The following is a 10,541-nucleotide window of genomic DNA, read 5'->3' as shown; positions in this document are numbered from 1 at the left end:
GCGGAGGCGCTGAACTCGCAGGCTTTAGCCCCAGTGATCTGTGTGCCCTCTCGATTTTTATATTTAGCTCGGGCGGGAGTTGTAGCGCCGTCTCAATTAAGTTCCTCACAAAACCAATCATGCCACCTTTCTCACTTTCCTCGGGGACTTGATAAATTCTCAGATTGTTGCGGCGCATCCGGTTCTGTAGATCATCGCACATGTTCTTCAGGGCCGCCTCCCGTTTCAACAGGTGCCTCAGCATCCTCTCATGGTGCTGGCTTGTGTCTTCCACCTGGCATACCCTGGTCTCCACTTCCTCAGTTCTCCGCTCTAGCTTCTCCATCCTTTGAATCAAGTCCGTGACCGACACCTCCAGTCTAGTTAATTGTTCCTTGTGTCTGCAAATGCTTGCTTATTTTCTTTCCTCAACTCTTTCAACTCGCGAAGAATGTTCTCCATGTTCTGTTCATCCGTTTTTCCGCTCACCTGGCTTGGGGAAGATGGCGGCCGATGTTTTCCTTTCGCTTCTTCTTGCTGTTTTTGCTATTTTGCTGCATTCCGTGTGTCTCTGACCGTGCTCATCCCAATCTGCAATGCTTCAGACCCACTTTTCCACCATTAAATTGTCAAGTATTTTTTCATAAACAGCCGAATACTACCAATTTTCAGGAGAGCTCAACTCCGTGCCTGTGTCTCAGTACATTGCGTCACCGGAAGCCCCATGTGGAGGATTTTTGCTACAAGTCTCACTAGTGTTTGGCTTGCAGCCGATGACCTACAAGACAGACGAACGGAAGATAGCATATACCATCAGTCTACTCACCGGAGCTGCACTACGCTGGGGGTCGGCGGTGTGGCGGAGAGACGGACTGCGACGATCTACAGAATGCCTATGCCGCTTTCACCACCGAGATGAGAGAAGTTTTCGACCACCCTCTCCAGGGAGACGACGCAGCGAAACGCTTGGATGACCTCAGTGTGGCTGAGTATGCTGTTGAGTTTCAGACCCTGGCGGCAGCGTGTGACTGGAATGACCCGGCACTACGATACACCTTTCAGAGGGGGCTCAATGATGAGCTGAAGGATGAGCTGGCGGGGAGGGACGGACCTCCGGACCTGCATGCACTGATCAACCTCGCAATCCGGATAGACAATCGGCTCCGCGAGAGGCGGCGGGAGAAGAAAGCCCCGGGACCCCCTTCGTACCGAACCTCAGCCCTGCCTCGCCCCTATCCCGGCTCCCGTAACCCCACTTCACCACTCCGCCCGAATTCCAGCCCCGGGTCCCGCCGCGTCAGGGGAGGAGCCCATGCAGCTGGGCCGAGCGCACCTCACCGCTGAGGAGAAGACTGCCCGGCGGCACCGGAACGCCTGTCTCTACTACGGTGAGGTGGGCCACTACACCGCCACCTGCTCGGCCAAGCTGGGAAAAGCCAAGGCTCGCCAGTGACTCGCCAGTGATCTCCTCCCCGCTGGCTCACCTACGGGTGCCAACCTCGCTGGAGTGGGGCATGCACCAGCGCTCGGTCTCGGCGCTGGTAGACTCAGGGGCAGAGGGCAACTTCATAGACGAGGCCCTGGTTAAAGAGCTCCTCATCCCCACCACAGCTATCCAACCACCCCGCTGCGCCCTGTCATTGAACAACCGCCGGCTGGCCCATGTACAGCGCCAGACCGTCCCTGTCCGTATCCGGATTTCTGGTAACCATTCCGAATCAATCTCCTTCGCCATCCTGTCTGGACTTCACTCCCCCCTGGTGCTCAGGTTCCCCTGGCTGCAACTACAAAATCCCCACATCGACTGGGCCGCCGGCAAAATCCGGACCTGGAGCACATCATGCCATGCAACCTGCCTGACCTCCGCCCCAACCCCAGGTAGTTCCGCAGCCCCAGATCGACCATTAACCCTGGACCTATCCTGCGTCCCTTCCGGGTATCATGACCTCACCCGGGTCTTCGACAAGGACAAAGCCCTGACCCTCCCCCCTCACCGGCCTTATGACTGCGCCATAGACCTCCAGCAGGACGCAGTTCTACACAGAGGTCGACTATATAATCTGTCAAGACCCGAGAGAACCGCCATAGAAGAGTATATCAGAGATTCCCTGGCGACGACCATCCACCTCTCCGGCCGGGGCGGGGTTCTTCTTCGTGGGGAAGAAGGATGGGGGCCTCAGACCCTGCGTGGACTACCGGGGTCTGAACAGGATCACCATCCGGAACAAGTACCCACTTCCCCTTATTGACTTGGCTTTTACTCTGCTCCACGGGGCCCAGATTTTCACGAAATTGGATTTAAGAAATGTGTATCATTTGCAATATCTGGTGGACTGGAAGGGCTATGGTCAGGAGGCAAGATCCTGGGTTTCGGCTCGGCGGATCCTGGACCCCTCGTTAATACGGCAATACCACCACGACCGCCCAGGCCGGCTCCGTGGGGCGCCGGGAGGCGCCCGTTGAGGGGGGGGTACTGTCAGGATCTCCTCTCGGCAGCCGAGAGGAGACATGGCTGGGTCCAATTGAGAATCAGCAGCCAGCTGCCGCTAATCAACATCCCCATAAAGAGCAGCGGCACGCACTGCCTGGCGCCAGAGAATTGTAACTCTGCTATAACTCTACTGAGACCCTGCCTAAATAAAGAGATCGGATTCCAGCCCTGTTGGTGTGGTTCCCTGCCCGAGTCCGCCCCCGACCCGTGACACTATCCTTTCAACATATAGCATGATTTCAGTAAATGTGAAAGATAGCGTATAGAATCACATCCTATTCAGCATAATTCAGCACCAGACACCAGCATTAACCATTTCCAAAGTTATTTACAACTTGTGCCAAAATCTTTCAAATTCGTGAGACAAACACTTTTGGACCATATAGCTTTATCTCTGAAACCTGCGGATTGATTTCATTAAATCTGACATAAATTTTGTAGAATCACATCTTGTTCAGCATATTTAAGCACCAGACACCAGCTTTAGAGAATTATCTTGGGATTTAAAAGGTGTTCCAATAAGCGTAAACTTGGTTAGATAAACTATTTAACCAAATGGCTTTATCTTTTGAACCTGCGTCTGGATTTTGGGAAGTGTGAAGTATTTTGTGTAGTATCACATGCCATTAAGCATATTTCAGCACCAGACATGAGTTTTAATGATTTCCAAAGTTATTTTCAACTTGCGTGAAAGAGCTTCAAACTGTGGAGGTAAACACTTGTTTACCAAATTGCTTTATCCTTTAAACCTGATGCATGGTTTCAGTAAATGTGACATATATTTTATGGAATGATATTCTTTTAAACGTTTTTGACCACCACATACCTGCTTTAACGAATCGCGTAGTTATTTCCAACTTGTACCAAAGTCTTTCAACCTCGTGTGTTTAACACTTTTTGACCAAATGGCTTTATCTCTGAAACTTGCGGCTTGATTTCAGTTAATGTGACATAAATTGTGTAGAATCACATTCTATTCAGCATATTTCATCACCAGACACCAGCTTTAAAGAATTCCAAAGTTATTTACAACTTCTGCCTAAAACCTCAAACCTCTTGAGATAAACACATTTTTTTTCCAAATGGCTTTATCCTCTTAACCTTCGGCTGGATTTAAGAATAAGAATAAGAATAAGAATAAGAATAAGAACAACCTTATTAATCCCGAAGGAAATTGCTGTGCCAGAGTTACAGAAAAATATAACAGTAATAAATAATAAAGAAAGGCAGAATTAGAAATAAAAATAAACTATAAACTATAAAGTGTCTCAGTGAAACTATAAAGTGTCTTAGTAAGCAGTGATAAAACTATAAGTGTCTTAGTAACAAGTGAGGTAAGGAGTGCACAATAGTATGATAGAAGGGAACGTTGTAGTGTAGCTGTTATGAGATGAGATGAAATATTGCACAGTGTAGCTGTTATGAGATGAAATATTGCACAGTTTCTGAATATTGCACAGAAATTAGATATTGCACATTTTTGTTTGTTTTTAGGTTAAAGATAGGATGTCAGATTTCAGTAAATGTGACATTAAGTGTGTAAAATCACTTCCTATCTAGCACATTTCAGAAACCGACACTTGCTTTAAAGAATCCAAAAGTAATTTACAACTTGTTCCAAATTCATTCAATTTGGCAAGATGAACATTTTTTACCAAATGGCTTTATCTTTCATTCTTCGGCTGGATAATAATGAATTTATGCATTGTGTGGATTTAAGATTGTGTATAATCACATCCATTTCAACATATTTCAACAAAAGAAACGAGCCTCAAAGAATTCCAAAGTAATTAACAACTTGTTCCAAAACCTTTCAATTGTGAGATAATTTTTTTGGAAATAATGGCTTTATCTTTCATTCTTGCAACTGGATTTTAGTGATTTTATACATTGTGTGGATTTGATGTTGTGAAGAATCAGATAAAATTCAGCATATCTAATCCCCAGACACCAGGTTTAATGAATTACAAATTTATTGACAGCTTCTGCCAAAAACCTTCATGTTGGTGAGATAAACACTTACCGTCCAACTGGCTCTTTATTTTAAACCTGAGGCTGGATTTAAGTAAATATAATATATATAGTGTAGATTCACATCCTATCCAGTATATGTCAGCAACAGACACCAGGTTTAAAGAATCCAAAAGTTATTTACAGTTTGTGCCAAAAATCTTCATCTTGGTAAGATAAACACTCTTGACCAAATGGCTATTTCTTTCATTCATATGGCTAGATTTGAGTGAATTTATACATTGTGTTTATTCTGTATTGTGTAGAACCACATCCTTATCAGCAAATTTCATTACCAGACACCAGCTTAAAAGAATGAAAAAATAATTACAACTTATTCCAAATGACTTCAATTTGGTGAGATAAATACTTGATGTCCAACTGGCTTTATCATTTAAACCTGCGGCTGGATTATTGTAAATTCAACATACATTGTGTAGAATCCCGTTCAATTCGACATATTTAACCACCAGACACCAGTTTTAAAGAATTCCCTTGATATTTAAAACATTTCCCAAGATGCTTCAACTTGGTGAGATAAATAATTTTGACCAAATGGTTCTATCTTTTACAACACAGGGCTGGATTTCAGTAAATGTAAAATATATAATGCGAAGTCCCGTCCAATCCAGCATATGTCAGCAACAAACACCAGATTTAAAGAATGCCTTCAACTTGGCAAGATAAACATTTTTTACCAAATGGCTTTATCTTCCATTCTTGGGACTGAATTTGAGTGAATTTATACAGTATGTGGTTTTAATATTGTGTAGTCATTCCTAATCAGCATATTCGTTCACCAGATCTTCTTCTTCTTTCGGCTTTTCCCTTCAGGGGTCGCCACAGCGGGTCAACTTTCTCCATCTAACTCTATTCTCTTATCCTCCTCTCTCACACCAACTACCTTCATATCCTCTCTCACTACGGCCATAAATCATTACATTACATTACATTACATTACATTGCATTTGGCAGACGCTTTTATCCAAAGCGACTTACAATAGAGGACATAGGGACTGCAAATACACTTGCAAATACACCTGCAAAATACACGATGCACATGAAATATACAGAACAGTAAGCTTGGGTTAGTGAGCTTTTTTTTTTTGTTTTTTTTTTGACAAAGACATACACAAACGTACACACACACACACACACACACTGCATAGCCTAACTTGCTGCCTAACCTGACTTGGGGCATCAGCGCAGTAAAAAGTCCTGAAAGAGAACAGTTTTTACCTGTTTCTTGAAGGTTGAGATAGGTGACGCTAGTCTTGTTGCTTCTGGAAGTTTGTTCCACCACTGAGGTAGTAGAACTGAGAACAGTTTTGCCTGAGATCGCTTAGAGCGAGCAAAAGGTACTGCTAGTAGGTTTGTATTAGAGGAACGCAGCTCTCTGCCGGGAGCATAAGGTCTTATCATTTTGTTCAGATATGCTGGACCTGTTCCTGAGGTGGTTTTGAATGCCAGGGTCAGGGCCTTATGCTTGACACTTGTTGGCTTCCAACTTCTTCTTCCCCAGGTAGTGTTGGAGTGAAGCTTCTCCAGCTGGCATTTGATAGAAGTGATGGTGGGGATCTAGGTGGTCATTTCATGTTCTTTGACTTTTGTACTGGGGGGCTTTTCCAATAATTATTTGGAGGCACGAATCGGAGGCAGCCGCTGTCAAGCCTGCAGTAGCTCCCCTCCGTCGTTCCACCGAGATGCACCGGTGATCATCTCCATTGCCATGGTAAAGGCTAGAGGGGATGTGGCGCAGCCTGCCCTGAAGCCCACTTCCAATGATCACCATGTTTTGTACTCTGTGGTTATTTTACAGAAGAAGAAATGCTGGAGGAAGCTTCTGACCAGGTTTGTGGTGGTTTCATGCACTTGCAAGAGGTTGAAGGCCTCCCAGATGACAGATGTGGGGATGGATTAAGAAGCCTTGGCTCGGTTGAGGAATAAAACATGCAGGTCTCTTCTGTACCCTTTGAAGATTTTATTTGTTATTGTGTTTCAGGTAAGTTTGGAGTGAGAAGTTATGACTTGTTATCGCAAAGACATGCACCGGGGGTTCAAGATATGTTTAAAGAGGACAGAATTCACGCAGAGGTGCACTGTTTGTCATAGCTTAATTTTGACATTGATTTTCAGTCCAGTCAAGGTGCTGTGAGACTTCAGTGTGTTGTTGGTGCTGATTGCTATCACCCTGTTCATAGGTGAAACTAAAAACGTGAATGTCGTATTTGAATATTTGACAATTTGATTAAAATAAGCTCAAAATGATCATTACAATCCAAATCAGCTCATTTCAAAATGTTGATTTGAATAGGTGTCAGTGCCCAGTATCCAGATAAAGTGGGGCAAAACAGTATTTAGTCAGCCAACAATTGTGCAAGTTCTCCCACTTAAAAACATGATAGAGGTCTTTCATTTTCATCATTGGTATACTTCAACTATGAGAGACAGAAAATCACATTGTCTGATTTTTAACAAACTTATTTGGACATAATGATGGAGAAGAAGTCGTTGGTCAGGAACAAACATTCATTGCAATACTTTCATATATACCTTTTGCTGGCAATGACAGGTCAAAGGTTTTCTGAAAGGCTTCATAAGGTATTCCAGGGGCGGGCAAACTTTTTGGCTCAGGGGCCGGATTGACTTTGAAAATTTGACAATATGATACATGTAAAACAAAAAATGTATTTGTGAACAGTACATATCAGACTCTTTTGATATTTGCTTTGAAAATAAAACCAACTTGGTTTTGAAGGCTCTGACGTTTGCTTGCATTTCATTCACAAACCGTTTTTTTGGTTGGATCTTCACGTCCAGCTCATTCATGTGTGTCAGTAGGTCCACAGTAAATGTTAAATAACAAAGCCAATCCGTGTCATTCAGTTCAGGATAAATTCTCAAGAGTTCTGAAGTAGCTCCAAAAATTGATAATCTCCAGTTTGAGCTCCCACATTTGTTGATCCAATCATACATATCAAGCATGAATTCTGTACCAATCTTTGATGGGCCAGATGTGGCCTGTTTAAGAATAAGAATAAGAACAACTTTATTTATCCCAAAGGAAATTGTTGTGCCAGAGTTTCAATTAAAACATAACAATAATAAATAATAGTCGGAAGGAGGGAGAATAAGAAATACAAATAAAACCATAAAGTGTCAAAGGCAAGGCTATAAAGTGTTTTAAGGTCTTAAAAAGTACAAAGATTTGAATATCCCCTTCGGCTGAAGGGTTTGCCTACCCTTGATGTATTCACAGGGTTTTTACACACTGTTGCTGGTAGTTTGGCCCAGTCCTCCATGCAGACCTCTTACCTCTTGTAGATCCTGCCTACAAAGCCACTCCTTCATTGCCCGGGCGGTGTGTTTGGGATCATTGTCATGCTGAAACCCAGCCACGTTTCATCTTCAATGCTCCTGCAAATGGAAGGAGATTTTCACTCCAAATCTCAGAATCCATGGCCGCATTAATTCTTTCCTTTCAGCCTTTCTGATCAGTCGTTTGGTCCCTTTGTAGAAAAACAGCCCCAAAGCAATGCTTCACACTGGAAATGGTGTTATTTTGAATGCGATTCAGCATTCCTTCCCCCAGCTACGACACACTTAGCTTTTACTAAAAAGTTGTATTTTGGTTTCATCTGACCATAGGACATTCATAGTCCTCTTTTGGATCATCCAAATGCCCTCCAGTAAATTTTGATGACGTGATGGGACACATACTATCTCAGTAGAGGGACACATTTGGCACTTCAGGGTTTGAGTACCTGGCGGCGTAGTGTGTTACTGATGGTAGCCTTTATTACTTTGGTCCCAGCTCTCTGCAGCTCATTCTCTAGGTCCCCCTGTGGGCGCCTCATCATTTTGACCCCTCGGGGTGAGCTCTTGTGTGGAGCCCAAGATGGAGGGAGATTATTAGTGGTCTTGTATGTCTTCCATTTTCTAATAATTGCTCTCACAGTTGATGTCTTCACACCAAGCTGCTTTCCTAGTCCAGATTCAGTCTTCCCAGCCTGGTGCCGGTTTACATTTTTGTTTATGGTGTCCTTAGACAGCTCTTTGGTCTTGGCCTGATTGAGTTTGGAGTGTGACGGTTTGAGGTTGTGGACAGGTGTCTTCTATCCTGGTAACCAGTTCAAACAGGTGCCATTAATACAGGTAAGGTGTGGAGAACAGAGGGGCATCTTAAAAAAGAAGTTACAGGTCTGTGGGAGCTCTGTGATATCTTGTTTATTGGTAACCAAATACTTATTTTACTGAAGAATTTACCAGTTAATTTATTAAATATCTTTAACCCCAGCACTGTCTCTCATAGTTAAATAGCAACAGAGGGTCAAATGTGCAAAGCCAAAAATGACTCAGATTGGGACAAAGTGGGGATAAAAAATGGATGAACTTTTCCTTGTTTTATTCATTATGGACATTTTCCATCAGCCATGTTACAGGCACTGCTTTTCACTGACATATTTGCAAATGTTACCATTATGTATTTAATTAGAAGAAAAAAAAAAGGTTAATGTGTAAATATCTCGTTACAATGCAACACCTGCAGTTCACAGACAAGTGCAGCTTATGTGTTTGTGTTTTTACCCGCTGTGGTTTATATTCAGATGAGCTCCAGATGTCCAGATGTCACTTTCTAGGACTTTCAAGTTGCACAACAGTCCTCATTATCACGGCATCTCCTCTGGTCCTGCTCACTCTCGGTGAACAGCAGGGGGTCCAGGGCGGGTCTGTGTTGGATCTCAGGTAAGACAGAACAACAAGGTGCTCAGAGGACGTCAGTCACTCCTACAGAGCCAGGATGGAAGATCTGTACCCAGGGTCCTGTGGTTCCTTGTTTTCCTGCAGACGGGGATGATGTTGGAGGTCTTGGAGCAGACCGGCGCACAGAAGGAGACTCCTGGGCTGCTGGGTGACTGGACTTGGACCTGATTCATCAACAGTGTGTCAGAACTTCTCTCCATTCAGTGCATTTAAAAACCTCTGCATGTCATCGATGGTGGTCTGGCATCAGTTAAGCCACAGAATGCCAGTATAAGAGTCCAGAGAAGCGGGACTCGGGATGAAAGTGTCCACGGAGGGGATTCCACAGGTCCCACATCTCTTTTCTTAATTCATAATTTAAAGTACAGTGAATTCATATGGTTAGAATTAGAATTAATTCATATAGTTTGAAGTAGAATTAATTTATATAGTTCGAAGTAGAATTGAACCGAAGAGTTTATGACCGTTTATGTCGGTCCCTGAAGGCTCCGGGGTTCCACGATGTGTTTCCGGTCAAGAGCGCTGTCCAGCCCCGCGACGTAAGTTCACTTTTACAGAGAATAGTGACGATTTTCTGGACCTACAACCGAATTGACCGTGTTTAAAACAACCGCGAAGCAACTCCCGGTGATTTTTGACGGTAATTGAGGGCCTTTCGGCCGAGAAATCTTGACGACGTCACAGATTTCGTGAGCTGAGGTAAGGCTAGCTAAGCCGCTCCGCTAGCCAAACAGCCTAGCTAGCGGCCTTCCGCCATCTTGCCTTGGAGCGCGTCGGTAATTGAGTGTTGGCGACTCAAACGAGAACGATAAAGCGGTGGTCTAACCGAGTGCGATCGGCTCCGTCCGGATCAGCAGTCGTCGTAACAGCCAGTATTAGCCGGTGCGGGGCGGGGTTAGCGTTCAAGGCCGTCAAAGGCTGTTTGGGGTGCCGGGGTCCAGTGGGTGTTCGCCACGGAACGAGATGATTTACCGTTGTGTTTAGAAATTGTTCTGCTGGTAGTGACGAAAACATGAATGTAATTAAATGTAAATGTGGATTTAAATCCATTTTACTGTTGTCTTGTTTTTGTGACGTTTTTTGAATCGTGTTTCCCGGCGATGAGCGGCGAGTCAATATGAGAGCTGGTCGCATCGATACGGTAACCAGACGGGTTTACAAGATGGTGCCCGTTTGCCGCGCAGTGTATCGTGAGCGGTTCAAACGTCCCGTTTCCACCTGTGTCTTTTCTCCTTACGGACGACTTTTTGCCACATTCCAGGTGGATTTGAAGGGGACACGATTCCTAGGATTCTGG

This window comes from Fistularia commersonii, chromosome 24 (assembly GCF_037954325.1).
Source record: "Fistularia commersonii isolate RoL2024-O1a breed Wild chromosome 24, RoL_Fcom_v1.0, whole genome shotgun sequence".
Taxonomy (NCBI): domain Eukaryota; kingdom Metazoa; phylum Chordata; class Actinopteri; order Syngnathiformes; family Fistulariidae; genus Fistularia; species Fistularia commersonii.
Note: the sequence above shows the minus strand (reverse complement) of the source record.